This window comes from Thermobia domestica, chromosome 6, assembly GCF_964235325.1.
Source record: "Thermobia domestica chromosome 6, izTheDome1.hap1.1, whole genome shotgun sequence".
Lineage (NCBI taxonomy): Eukaryota > Metazoa > Arthropoda > Insecta > Zygentoma > Lepismatidae > Thermobia > Thermobia domestica.
In genome coordinates this window covers 38,952,554-38,967,553 of record NC_137459.1, presented here as the reverse complement: position 1 = coordinate 38,967,553, position 15,000 = coordinate 38,952,554, and positions in this window count along the sequence as shown.

Below are 15,000 nucleotides of genomic sequence, written 5' to 3'. Positions count from 1 at the left end.
GCGGCTATCAGGCAAGCACAAGCAAACAGCAAGAGTAAAAGGACAAGCACTTTTAGGGAACAGTTCTAGAACGCTGGCGCAATACAAAAAGTCCGGGTGTAGTGCATGATAGGTTCCCCCAGTGCGGAATAAGTTTAATTTATGGAGCATGTGAGTATCTTTTGTGGACAATGAGCTGAGCGGATACCCCCAGAACCTACGTTAGAAAATTGCTCTTCCTCCTTTATTTTAGCTTTCCGCGCCTGATAGCTACATTCATTTACATATTTGGCCAAGTCATTTGCTTTTCAGTTCTACAATGTGGTTGATGCAAGGATCTACAAACCTTTTTCAGCTGATAGGTCCCTCATGTTCGTATTTTGCTTCCGAATTTTCGGAGTTACATTCCAGTAGCGTATGTAATTCTGTAGATTTATTTATTTTATTATTATTTGTAATAACGATGATCTGCTGCAAGCAGTTGAAAATACGGTGCCTTCCTGTGCATTATTGCGGTGGAGAATCCACTCCCTGTCCCAGCTGCTCCTCTTTTCTCTCTTTTTTCCGGTGGGGGGGGGTGCCAACAACAGAGCAGATATTGCAGTTATGGCTATTTCATCCACTTTGGATGAACTCATATTGCGAAATAGTAAAACAATAATATTTACGATTACGACAGTTGATTGTCCTGTACGTAACACATTCATTCATTCATTCATTTATTTGCCTGTTTCATTAGCTTACAAAGCATGAGAAATTTTCATGTAAGCATTACAGTTGTCAGAAAGAAAGAAAGAAATAACATACAATATTGTCAAGTACCAGAGGTATACATCATGCATCTTTCTAAAATACAAAACCACATAAATATGATATACTAAGTATAAAAACATGACATTTACATCTAATTAGGTAACTGTTTGTACCACACCAGGCATGTACTCACGGGTAAGTATCTGTTACCAACTCTTCAGTTAATTAGTCATTTAAATATTCTTTAATTGTATAATAGCACTTTTCAGTGAGTAGATTATATAAAGTCTTACCAAGAATGCAAACATTGGTCATATTTTTCAAGTACAGAGGAAGTTTATTATACAATCTGACACAATTCATGTACACGGTTTTGCTTATATTAGCATATTTTTGATGCATCACAAATATGTCACTACCTTGTCTTGTATTATGGCTATAAATATTTTTGTTAAAGATAAAAAGATGCTTGTTTTTCACAGTAAAAAGAATAGATTTATAGATGTATAAGCTGGGGAGTGTTAAAATTTTTGCTTCTCTGAAAACCTTTTTACATGTCGATTTTGTGGGTAACCCACAAATTATTCTAATCGCTTTCTTTTGCAATCGGAAAGTGCTTAAACTATTTTCAGCAGATCCCCAGTGTATTATGCCGAAGTTAATTAATGAATTAAACTTGGCGTAGTAAAAGCTAAGAAGTGTTTCTCTCGATACAGTACCTTGAAGTTTGTATAAGGCAAAACACACGCTACTTAGTTTCTTGTTTAAAGTGGAGATATGAGCAGACCATGAAAGATCATCACTTATGATTACACCTAAAAGCTTTGTTATGCAGGAATATTGGAGTAAGTTAGAAAATATTTTTATTCTAGGTGATATACGCGGTTTTCCTGGAAAATGAAAATGTAAGAGAATCGACTTATCATGATTTATAATTAACCTATTCGCTGTTAACCATTTTACAAATTTGTCCGTAAAAATGTCAGATTTCCTCTCAACTTCTTCTATTGATTTTCCTGATATTATCATACTGATGTCATCAACATATAGAATACATTTTGCTGGATGCATAAATTCTAACAAGTCATTTATATATATCAGGAAGAGAATAGGACCCAGAATGGAACCTTGAGGAACACCTCTGATTACAGTTGATAAAGACGAACAAGTTGTTTGAAACCCATCTGCAGCTAATTTTGATATTTGTACCGCTTGTTGCCTACTGGATAAATAAGAGAGAAACCAGTTGTGAGCTACTCCTCTAATACCATAAGCATACAACTTGCTTAAAAGAATAGCATGATCAATTGTGTCAAAAGCTTTGGATAAGTCGATGAATAGACCAACAACATATATACTGTTTTTTAATTCAAGAGCTATATTGGACATGTAATCAAACAAGGCTGTTTCAATACTTTTCTTATTTTGGAAGCCATGTTGTGATGGTGATAGTAAGTTACATGACTTCAAAAAATTGCAGAGTCGTGACTTCATCACATATTCAAAAATTTTTGAAAACGTGGAAAGAATGGAGACTAGGCGATAGTTTCTTACATCATGCATACTCCCCTTTTTATGGAGAGGAATTACTTTTGCCACTTTTAACACTGATGGAAAATATCCTTTCTCAAGAGATAGGTTTACTAAATAACAGAGATGATTTACAATGAAAGGAAAACAAAATTTAATAACAGTCACTGGAACTTCATCAAAACCTGAAGATCCCGAATTAGACATCCTACTCAATATTTTCCATAACTCCTCTACTGTTGCTGAAATTAAAAAAATCGTATGTGAATGCATTGGAAATTTCATCGAGTCGCCATAACTCGCTTGTATGGGGTCAGGTAATGGTACACTATCTAGAAAATAATCATTGAAGACATCTGCAATCCGCTTAGGTTCTTTAATAATTTCGTCCCCAACTTTAACATACTCAAAGTCGCTCTTTTTGTTGTTTGTTCCACCACTTAAGATTTTCCACATAGTTTTAGCTTTATTAGTAGAATTAAGTATTGTGGAGCTATTTGATAGTAATTTAGCTGTTTTAATTACTCTTCTGTATATTTTCCTGTGCTTAAAAATATAATTTCGAAACCTGTGAGGAAGTGATGTATTTATTTTGAGTAATCTGTTATATCTAAATATATTACTTTTAGAAATTTTAATGCCTTTAGTTAACCACGATTTAGTGGACGACGTCCGGATTTTACGAGTAACTTTTGGAAACGCCATCTTGAAATAATGTAAGAAAGTTTCAAAGAAGTATTTAAACTTACATTCAGTGTCAGACGTATTATATATGCCATTCCAAGACTCGTGAGAATGCAAGAAATTTAGATATTCCATATTATGACTGGAGAAAATTCCCTTTGTAACTGTGTATACTTTAGACTTAAGAACAGTGGTATTGTTTAAAGTGATTTTTAAAATAATCGCATCATAATCAGAGAAACCGGGATCAAATACTTCAAGGTTATAGGCAAATGGGTTTTTACTAATGATGAACTGATCTAGCGCACTTTTATTATGACGTGTCGGTACATCCACTAGCGCTTGGAGATTGTACACATTCAGCAGATCTCGTAGATCGGATTTCTTTTTTGCTTCCACTATCCAATTTACATTAATATCACCACAGATGATCATTTTTTCAAAGTCTTTTCGTAAGTCTGAAGTGCAAAAGACTTTCGAGTTTCTTTAAGAAAACAGTAAATATACTGGATGGCGATCTATAAATGCATATAATACAAATGTTAACACTTGGTAATTTAATGACTACAGCTTCAAAGTCAAATTAACAGGTGAATTTTGTAATATCTATTTCAGAAGCTTTTAGACTGTTGTGAACAAAGATGCATACACCTCCACGTTCGTGTGAAACACGAGAGAATTTAGTGATAAGATTAAAGTTTTCAAAATTGACCTCCTTAATAAGTGTATCATTTAGCCAATGTTCAGCAAAACAAATAACCTTACATTCTTTCAAATCATCAGCTAAAAGTACATCAAAGTATTCGAGTTTATTCTGGATCCCTTGTACATTCTGATGAAAAATACTTATTGTATTAGCTATCTTGGGTTCGAATTTTTCATCTGGTGTGTTAAAAAAGTTATATTTTTTACGTTATTTTGTCCGGTTGCTAACGACACTGTATTATCATTGCTAAGACCTGTACGGGGGAAAGTAAGAGGAATGGGATACCTGTTCCTGTTCTGAGCCTTAATCATATTACTTAAATTTTCACATACATGACGCTTTCCTAGATTATTCAAATGTAAACCATGATGGGTATGAAATTCTCGTGGAAGACTACTTACATCTAATAACTGTACATTTTAAAATCGATTACAAACTTTAAACTTTCTTCAAATGTTTTCGTCTGTTTAATACAGCGGCCACGAGAGCTGTTTTAACGATCGTTTGAGACCCTTATATCACCTCAGAATAAAAGAAGTTGCATGGAAGTTTGAGTTAAGCAACCCTGTCAAGTTGTAACCTGAGTTGAGGTCTCAGTTCATGACCATGTGAGAAGGGCTAACCGTCTGAAATGACTCTTTTTGAACATAGCACTTCGTTCTAGCCGGGTTTTTATGTTACTTTCATTAAGGGGAGAAGAGGAGGATTCTACATTTATACCAAAAGTAGGAGTTCCTCACGAGCTTATCATACTACGGAATTGAAACTTGGTATATGAACTCATTTAACGAAAGTGAATATACCTAGCGTTATCCTTATATTTATTTAACGGAACGGAATGAACTACTTATTTAACGGAACAGAATATACCTAGCGTTTGCAAAACTTTTCTAACGGGGAAAAGCGGAAGAGAGAGCAATTCCTGTAAAATATTTCTCAGTATATAAAAATGACATCAACGTTGAACTTTTTAAAATAAAGTTTACAAAATAGCGCTTTGTATGAGACGGGAATTTATAATTTCATTTTCTACTCAAGCAAGCTGCCTAAGGGAAAGAAAGGGGTTAAATATATTTTCAAACATCTTCCATAAACCTATTCTGCGATGAACAGCATTTCAGCTAGTCTGTGTTGCTCTCTGCATAAGAGTATAGACTATAGACAAAGACCGCCTTATGCAGAGTCGTTTCGACGTATGATTAGCATCATACTAAAACACTGACTACTGCAGGAGGCTTATGTTAGTCTAACTCTTTAGTATGGCACTAATCGCGCTTCAAAATGACTCTGCATAATGGGGCGTTTACACTTAGTCGATTTGCGTTCGATTCAGTTGAATTGACGTCACTTTCAACTTAATCGACCGTGTAAACGGGACTTCAACTTAATCGCTTGTTGATCGAAGGCGACTAATCGACTGGCAACTGAATTAAAAGACGTTCTATTTTCTGTGGTTGAAATAATTGAACACATCCATCAATCTGATTCGGCCTAGTTGCTTCGATTTAGTGGCAAATGCAGCGAGTCGATTTAGTCGTGCGACTAAATCGACTAAGTATAAACGCCCCATAAGACCCAGAGAGTTTAATTGTTTAAAGCAGTGGCGGCTAATGTTAGTGTTGCAGCGTTGCGCAACGACCAAAGTATTTCAAGAAAAATATATTATTATCAATAGTAGTAAAGAACAGAAAAAAAATACTTTTTAATACTTGCATATATTCACTTTCAATAACATATTTTTTACTTCTGTAACTGTCCGTTCCGTTAATCCGTTTTAAAAAGCGAAAAATAATCCGTCACAGAGTCTCTAATTTATATTGTGTTACAGCGAGCATACAACGACCAGATTCCTTCAACGCGGCAATTGGAGCAAATGTTAAGTCTCCTTTCCCCTATCTCAGAAGTTAAAGGGACTGGTCGTTGCAGTGCTTCTGCAACACAGCACGGTTTCCAGTGAACGAGAATGTTTTTCGCGCTATATAAGATTTCTGAATTTTCTTTCACTAGCAATTAACAAATGGAATTTGTTTTTATGTATCCATATTTTTAAATTACGGGACCATACCGAAGCAAATCAATATAATGACAATTAAAAAAAGTGATTGCAGAATTACAAAATAAGAAAGAAAATATCTAGTAGAGGAAAAAAACAAATGAAAGTAGACCCGCATTTAGAAGTTAATTCTTAGCTTATATTGATAATGAAGGCTTCTTCTACAGTAATTTGTGAATCAAATATTAATAAGTCAGTATGTAGAATCGCTCCGCTCCCCCTCTGTGGATAGTATTTTAGTATAAACATATTTATTTTGTAAAATAAGTATATTTTATACTCTTGATAATTTCCACATAAAATTGTATAATGGGGAGGGGCGTAGCCACAAGTGGGGTCCACCGGGCCCGGACCTCCCAAAAATGTCGAAACTTGACTAACATTTGTAGACTTTCTTAACGAACTATACTTGTTTAACAGAGAAACGATTGCTGTAGGCTAAATATTTTATTTTACGCCTCATCATGTACTCTTCTTTTCTTATAAAAATAATCGTTCTATCATTTCTTCTAAAAATATAGATGACAGTAAGTAAGAATTACTTATCGTCTTTTCGGGTTCAGTATAAGACATGTTCCATATTATGTAGATGTATTGGACCTCCCTCAAATACTTTGGACCCTTCCCAGTTAACATTTCTGGGTGTAGAACTGGCAGTGCTGTTTGCTTTGATGTTCTTTGATTTTTGGCTTCTGTTACATGCTGATCCTTCATCTGGCGGGTTTCGAGGTTTCCTTTCCAGAACATATCACATTGGTAAGCCTCATGTGGGAGTATATTGTGTTCATCGTGCATTCCGTAACAACCAAGACGGATGATTTGGAATGTAGTTTTTTTTCTTTTACGCACATGTTTGTGTGTTGATGTATGAATATATGACATTCGAAATTCATATATTTTTCTACCAGTACCTATTTTGTATCAGCTGTTTTGGTTTTTAATTATTAGGTTTAATTTTATTGTGTGTGCTTTAATTCTGTAAATAACCTACAAATTCTGAATGAATTGTATACCATGACTTCTGTAAATAACTTACAAAAAACATTGACCAGTTTTCAACTGAGGAAAAACTTGCAATTAAGGCTTAGACAAAACAAGCAAAGGGCAATTCAGGAGAGTGTTCAAAAAAAAAAAGGTTTAAATTTACAGGATATCTTATGGCAGTAGTGTTGTTTGCACCAGATACATTTCCTCAATTTATTTTAAATTTTCCTGGATAAACTGTGAATAAAGTGTGTTCAATGTACATTTTTTATAACACTAATCTCTGCTACGAACTCTCTTCAGTCAATGTTGAAGGGGAATTCGGATCACTGTCAGGGACTGACTTTGCTAGAATGAATCGTTCGCAATAATCTAGAAAAGATATTTAGTGAATCTACAAAGCTTCTGAAATTAATATTAGCTGTACCTATAGTGTCAGCGAAAGAATAAGTTTTTTTTTTTTTTTTTTTTTTTGCCACATGAGAAAGAGTTGACACTTTCAAGGAACTGAATGTCCCAAGAAAGGTTATCACCATTGGTTATGCTTTCCATCGAAAAAGACCTGACAATAAAATAGCAGAGTTCAACCAGCATGTATTAGACAGATTTACTCCAATCAAAGAGAGGAGAATGAACTTACTAATTAATTAAGGTGATTAATCGGATAAAATGTTCTGCATTTTTTATTTTTTAAAAACAGAATTTTATTTAATTTAACATGTCACATAGCATTTGCATCTGAAGTTATGCTGATTAGTCAATGAGTCAACTTTATATCTTCTGTCTCTTATCGTTCGTACTGCAACACCCGAAACCACAAACCACCGTCCGCCACTGGTTTAAAGGCATTTTATGTGCTCAAAATTACTATGTTGCATATCTGTGACGTGTGTTCGAATTTTCTTACAAGCGTACAAGTATTTTGCTTGTCAGTTAAATGCTATATATATTTGAAAGTCCATACTTGTTTGGTGCAAAATCTTTGAAAATAAAGGTTATGCGAATGTAGAATGAAGGGGATTAAAATATAAATCTTGATACACAACGTCGTAGTTAAACATTTGAAATGTATTGCTTACATTAGGAAAATATTCTCTGACAAAACATTCTTTCAGGTGACTCACAATATAGCAGGGATAAAAATATGTTTATTGCTTCTTTGTTCTTGTGATAGACAAATGCACTTTCTTTGCACAATTTTGTTTGTTTTCATTATTTTGTGTACTCTACGTTCCTTGTAATCCTTTATATTATGTATATTTTTCTTGCTGTTATGAATGTTAATGGCATATTTAATGGCAACATTGCTACGTGGTTAATTTTCTTATTTGTTGGAATGTCGTCACTGCAAATATTTCACATTCAAAATTAAAATAAGTGAACGATTTTAAAACAAATGTTACTCTTGTTGAACTCATGAAAAAACTCTCCCGCGAAGAATCGAACCTAGATCAACGGTTTTCAAAGCAAGAACGCTAACAACTTATCCACGAAAAACAGTAAACATCTGCTGTTTAACAAATATATTGTTAGAAGTACATGGGAGGTCACAAATCTCAATTGAAGTCAAATTAGTTGAAAAATGGATGTAATTAGGCAGCTATGAAGCGCTTTTTTAGGTTTGACTAGGAAATTATTTAAGATAAATATTTTGTGTAGTCCGCATTAGCTTCTATGACGGTTCTTAATCTCTTTGCATGACCCTGCGCAACTTCTTCCCACACATCAATAACTCCCTCCTATAAATCGTCAGCTCTTCTTAGTCGATTATCAAGCCAATTTTCTTGTAGTGTTCTCGTAACTTATGTTCATAGATTCTCCCTCGGATTCAGGACAGATGCTCTAGAAACCCAGTCGATTAGTTCAATATTTGATTCCAGTTGAAACCAGGCTCTAACCAAATGGGAATCGAAAACTCAGCTATGATCAGTAGATCTTCTACAATGTCGTTTTGAAAATGCATTTCTTACAACTGGGAGCAACTCATATTGCAAAATATCCGGATACTTCTGGCTATTCAATCAGTTCTCTATGCAGTGTAACTCACCTACTGCATCCTTACATAATCACTCCCAGCAGTGAACAGTGACATACCCCATTAGATGTGTGCGAAGCATGTACTGCGGATCATATAGTTTCCCAAGTTCTATAAACGACTCTTGAGCCATCATTCTATGATGCAAATATCTATTTGTCTGTAAATAATATTCTCTCAGTTATGATTAATATTTACCTCAGCAAATGCTAGTCGGTCGACTTTATGGATGTCTGTCAGCTGCTCCTTAGATACAACTCGATAGGCCTGAAAACCGGCATCTTTGAGAGGACTAGCTCGGGAGAGTAATGCTCCCGGAAGTAGAAACGAGAAACACATTTCTAATTGGTTGGCGTTATCCACTTCTTGCCATGTTGCTTTCAAATAGCAGACAACAAACGCTTGCAGTTATCGGCCTCAGTGGCCAAGTGGGCTAGCGCTACATGCTAGTAATAAAGTCCTCTTTTGGCGCGAGTTCAAACCCCGCCCGAGGAAAGTTTTTTTTCTTACATTTTTTTTACATTTTTATAACACTTATTAAATTAAAATAATATGAAAATAATACTTAAAAAAGTGATTTATTTATTTTTGTGCAGATAAATAGTTGTAGTACTTGTGCCCTTGTACTCCATGATGTAGGGCTCGCTTTGTTCCCCTTGTACTTCATGATATAAATTTTGTGACCAACTTAAAACAACTGGCTAGGATAGCGCGTAAAACAGCTGGCTAGAGTAGCGCGCGGAGAAACGTACTTCCGGGAGTATTACTCTCCCGAGCGGGTCGTTCTTTGAGGCGTCGTCGATCAGTACGATAGGAACTAGGGAAACGAGATGCCAAACTAACTGTCGAGAAGTCATGAAAGGGTTTTGACAATTGATATTAATCAAGGCCTGATCCTGGTAATGGGTTGAGACCCTTTGAGGGCCGATGCCGGCTTTTCGGGCCACGTTAACTGCTTCTCTATACTTCTTCCACTAAGTGTATGCTGTAGCACGGGGAACACAAAGTTGTTCATCAGCTTCACTTACTCATATTAGCGTATTCAACCAGAACAGTGAATTGCTCGCGAGTTGTTTGACAACGACGTTAAATGGTTTATGGGTGTCTGATTAGTAAACTTTTTCAAGAGGTTCTGTTCTCAACTAGATATTCGTGGTGAATCGTCGACTAGCAGTTTTCCCCCAGGGCAGAGAGCAGGCCTATCGAACTCGGAGATGATTGGAACCGAATGCCTTAAGGCTTTGGTTTAGAAAGCGTAACGCTTGCGGTATCGGTATTTGCGATGCTGTGACATTTGCGGTACTATTCAAAATAACTTATTCTCCAAGTTGAGAGAGGATATTTTCGGGTTCAGTTGAACGACAGGCACACAGTACCAACTGCTGCGAAAAAACAGTTTTTTCACATTGATGTAGCCAGTAAGTTCTAGGGAGGGGGTATAACATGATTTTCAGGGGACCTGGGCTTTTAGCATACTAAAAGCAGATTTAAAATCTTCTTTCAGAATATAAACCATTATTAACTCACCGTACATAGATATACAAACTTTTCTCACAGCATCTAAGAACATGTAAATGCAAATATAAAGATCAATTATACAGAAAATGGAAAGAACAATAACTAGGATACGTGGTAAACGTATCTGAAAGATATAAACACATAGCTCTGAAGATGTTGCCGCTGTATGGTAACGAAAGCTCAGCACAGCAACACTCACTCTGGCAGCAATCCCGAGAACATTGGATTAATATAAACAATTGCTTGTTTATGATTGGCTAAATCTTGAAAATGTAAACAAATCTCTGTGATTGGTCGAACGCCTAACTTTGACATTTAAAGGGAACTTCTACAAATATTTATTTATTTATTTTGTTTTCTATTATAGTTTCCTTAACAGTTTTCCAGTAACTGTTTACCAATGGTTACTCAGAGTTGAAACATAATATTCTTCTCCCTTCATTTCTAACATATTATTAATTACTATACAGATATTTGTAATTATGCGTAAGTATTACGGGATTATCCAAAGAACAAGTTGCAGGTGAAGTGATTTGTCACAACAGTTGTCCATTGTTATGAGCATATTCAGGGACTTTCGTCAGATTTAGATCGTAACAAGTATAAGAAATAGTCAAAATCATTAGTACATTAGTAGATATATTCTCTTCTTAAAAAAAAAAAAAACTTTGAATGTGCGCCATTTTCCTCAAGAATGTCTTGACATCTTTTGAGGTTACATATTCAGTTAATATGTTTTCTATTTTTCCGCACATCTTATGTACTCACGTCGTCTACATTTGCCTTGAATGTTCTGCTTTCATATACATATACTTTCACATATCGTTGCACAAAGCCTCATGTTTTAGATATTTCACCAAACAGTACGCATTAGAAGTTTACTTACCTAATGATTTGAGTCTTGGTTTCACCATTTAACAATTAAACGTTCTGTGCTGTCGTCAATTCGAGCAGTTGCACATGGAGATGTCAATACTGGGAGTGTTTAGCTACAGTTCTACAAAATAATGTAAAAATCTCTCTCATGTCTTTCATGATGTGGTGCATTTTCCATAATGGAAAACTACCAAACATTATCATCTACAAAGAGAAATGCTAAAGCAGAACACATTCTGAGAACCTCACATCTTGAACTGATTTCTAGTCATTTGTAAATTCTAATTCCTGAACCTTAATCCACAAGCACTGATTAAAATGGAATTACATCCATTAATTGAGTTTCCGGGTACAGTGTTCTTAGAGATGTTATCGAAGCTTGATCAGAATCCAATTTGATTAATTTCGGATTCCAATCATTAATAGCCTTCACCAAACTGAATTGTATCTGATACGTCTTACTATATCTCTTGCTGGTAAGTGGCCGAAGATCAAAGGGACAATGTTTGCTTCCTCGAAGTTACTTCCGATATCCGCTTGTGTTGTCTATAATTGGGCAAACTGCTTACTACAACATTTAAATGTTCCGTCCATTTAAAAAAAAAAAAAAAAAAAAAAAACTGCTCAGTTGTACACTGTCTTCCCTTCGCAGTACAAAATATTAGCATTTTCCTTCCTCTGTGGTATCATCTGAAAGCAGGATGTTTCTCATAATTTACCGTCAGAATGTACACACATTCTACGGTGTGTACCGCATATGTCCCACTGTCTAAAGGGAAGTTTTGAACAGTACCACAAATGTCCCAGAAAATTGGTTTTCTCATTGTACCGCAAATGTCCTGATATCTTTGGTTAAAAGCATTTGTGATTGTTTTCATAGATTCAAGGAACTACAAACAGATATTTACAATTTTTATATTACAACATATTTTGTGAAATCATAATTGTTATTTATCGATTACTAGCAAACCCGCACATCCTACACAAGCGCAGGACACTATTGTCTGAATGATTGAATATGATGCATAATTAAATCGGTGATTTTTATATCCCTCTATTCCCTCCCCATATTGCGGGGCACGGCATCGGAAGTATCATTTTTCATCTCAGCGACCCCAAAAACAGAAGTGTCACTGTTGATCTCAGCGACCCCAAAAACTATAGATTCGACACTAATATTGGTCATTTTCGAACACTCAAATGTCTCTCCCCCTCCCTTAAGTTACACGTCAAATTGATATGACAAAAAAACATATCAGATTCGAACTTCATCTAAGATGATGAAAATTTGATCGAGATCAGTCAGGTGGTTGAAAATTTGATCATCTCCTTTTCCCCCTTCCCTACGTTGCATCGTCAAAGTTAAATGATAAAAGAATTACCCCAGGCCGGAATGTCATGTATGTTGAAAATTTGATCGAGATTGGTTGGGTGGTTCAAGAGTTATGCTCTATTTATTTTTATATATTTTAGCCCAGAGCATATATCCTTAATATTTATTTTATTCAATTTTCTACTTTATTAATCATCTATGTTTCCTTGAAAATTAAAAAAAATATTCATTGGGTCATTGTAGCAGTATGAGGTAAAGAAATGTTAAACAATAAAAACATTACACAAGTTACGAGTTGTGCGTTAAGATTGATGTAATGGTTATATAACTCTGGTATTAAGGAAGATACGACGCAGCGCATTATTGTAACTTTTGTAAAGGAGAAAAAGGATCCGAAATAGTTACTACCTGGAAAGAATTAAAGAAATTTATGTAATAAAACTTTGTAAGTAATTTGTTAACACCAACACAATTCCGGGTGTGTCAAAACTGCTAGAATCGTCGACGCGGACATTCTGGAGATTCTCGTCGCTGATCAACTATGAGGAAACTGACAAGTTTCCTGGAGCAGAGAACAACGAACCTTTGACGTAAGGATGATGGGACTGAATCCTGGAAGGGGGGAAACAAAACAAAACCAAGGAGCCAGCGGTCTCGAGAGAGAGTGGGAGAAACGGTGCGAAAGCAGAGAGAATAGTCCGATAGAGGAAGGAGGACGAAGCATCAAAAGAGAAAATAAAAGTTCTTCAAGGAGTTTTACGGGTGACGGAGTCGTCATCAGCTACTTCTACTCCAAGAATCTTGACATATTCGAGGTTTACAAATGGTCGCATAGGAGGTAGTCGCAGAGGAAACAACATCGCTTTCGGACGAGGACAACATCCTTTGCCAAGTTCTTCAGGAGGTCACCACTGCAGCCCCAGATCACCATTCGTACATTGGAGGACGACCAGGATCCATCAGGTATGTGTTCCTTCTCTGGTTTAGTTATCAGTGGTATAATGTCCAGTAATGTCGTTATCGAGATCTGGCAGGATTGACTCACCCGCAACTAGACACACACACTTTACACTTTAAAACACAATTGTTAATACGAAATATAGGAGTATAACCATTATTAATTCTGATTTGTTATATCAAGTGCTTTACCTGTCGCATATGACTTGTTTACGTTTTTCTAATTTCTCGTCCATCCTGGAAGGTGAACGGAAGGGGACTACCCCGTGTTGTCTCGATTTAACATCCCCGGAACTCAGACAATAACGCGGGGTAAGTCTACAATATTACTCACACCTTCCCCTAGATTCTACCATCAAAGTGAAAATTTATATATATATATATATATATATATATATATATATATATATATATATATATATATATATATTCCAGGCTCGAACGTCATCTATGTTGAAAATTTGATCGAGATCGGTCGGGTGGTTCAAGAGTTGAGTTTTATTTATTTTTAATAATTCCCCCTCCCCTAAGTTCTACCATCAAAGTGAATAGCTATAAAAACTCCCAGGCCAGAACTGCATCTACGTCAAAAATTTAATTCAGATCGGTCGGGTGGCTTTTAAGAGACTCACAAACATAGTCACTTTCAATTTGGATCTGAAGTTTTTAGTTCAGACACCGCTACTAATGTATAGATATATTATTGATTGGTATTTTCGCAATAGATTCCGTCTGCGCTGGAATAGAAAGTTAAATTCTAACTTGATCAATCAATACGTTGACATTTGAAACAGTTTCCGTGATGGTTTACTATTATTACTTAAGTATAAACATCCAAGACCTTTACGAACGTAAAATTAAAAGCGTATTTCGGTCAAGCTCTAAATATTACAGGTATGCGAAACAGGGGCAGAAGATAAAGTAGAAATTAGAATGGCTGGCCTCGGGCAAACATAATACCTCTCGTTATTGAGAAGACGTTTAACAGTTTACTTACATTAAATTTTCCAACGAGTAATTTAAAAGGGCCTGTCTACTGTTTTGACTCGATTTATTCGACTTCTCTTATGGTTGGAGTTCGGTATATCTTTTCAGCATTGGGGCTATATGATATATAGACTTAGTTTTAGGTAGAACCCGAACCACCGTAAAGATCTTTAAATTTCAAAAGCCATCATTCCAGGAATTAAACCCAGAACCTCGTGACCAAGATTATTTAATAACGTCTCACAATTATATTCCGAGAACGAGTGAGCCCTCTACATAATATTTAGACGTATTATGTATCCCTTCGTGTATAAGACATAATTCAAAACAATATGTATTTACTAATATAAAATGTTCAAATATAGAATTTTTCATTCGTTTAAAAGTTTACTCTTTCTCAAGATTGTTTCTAAAGCAACATTATTTTATTTAATTACAGTTCCCACTCATAAGATTCATAATACATTTTCAGACCAAAGGATTTTTAACCAAAAGCAACTTCTTTGTGATAATAGAAATAAAATGAGTTCTACGTCCGACGGTTATGCCGGTTAGGCTAAAGGAGACGGTGATGATGAGAAATGAATGAAATCGTGGAATGAAGA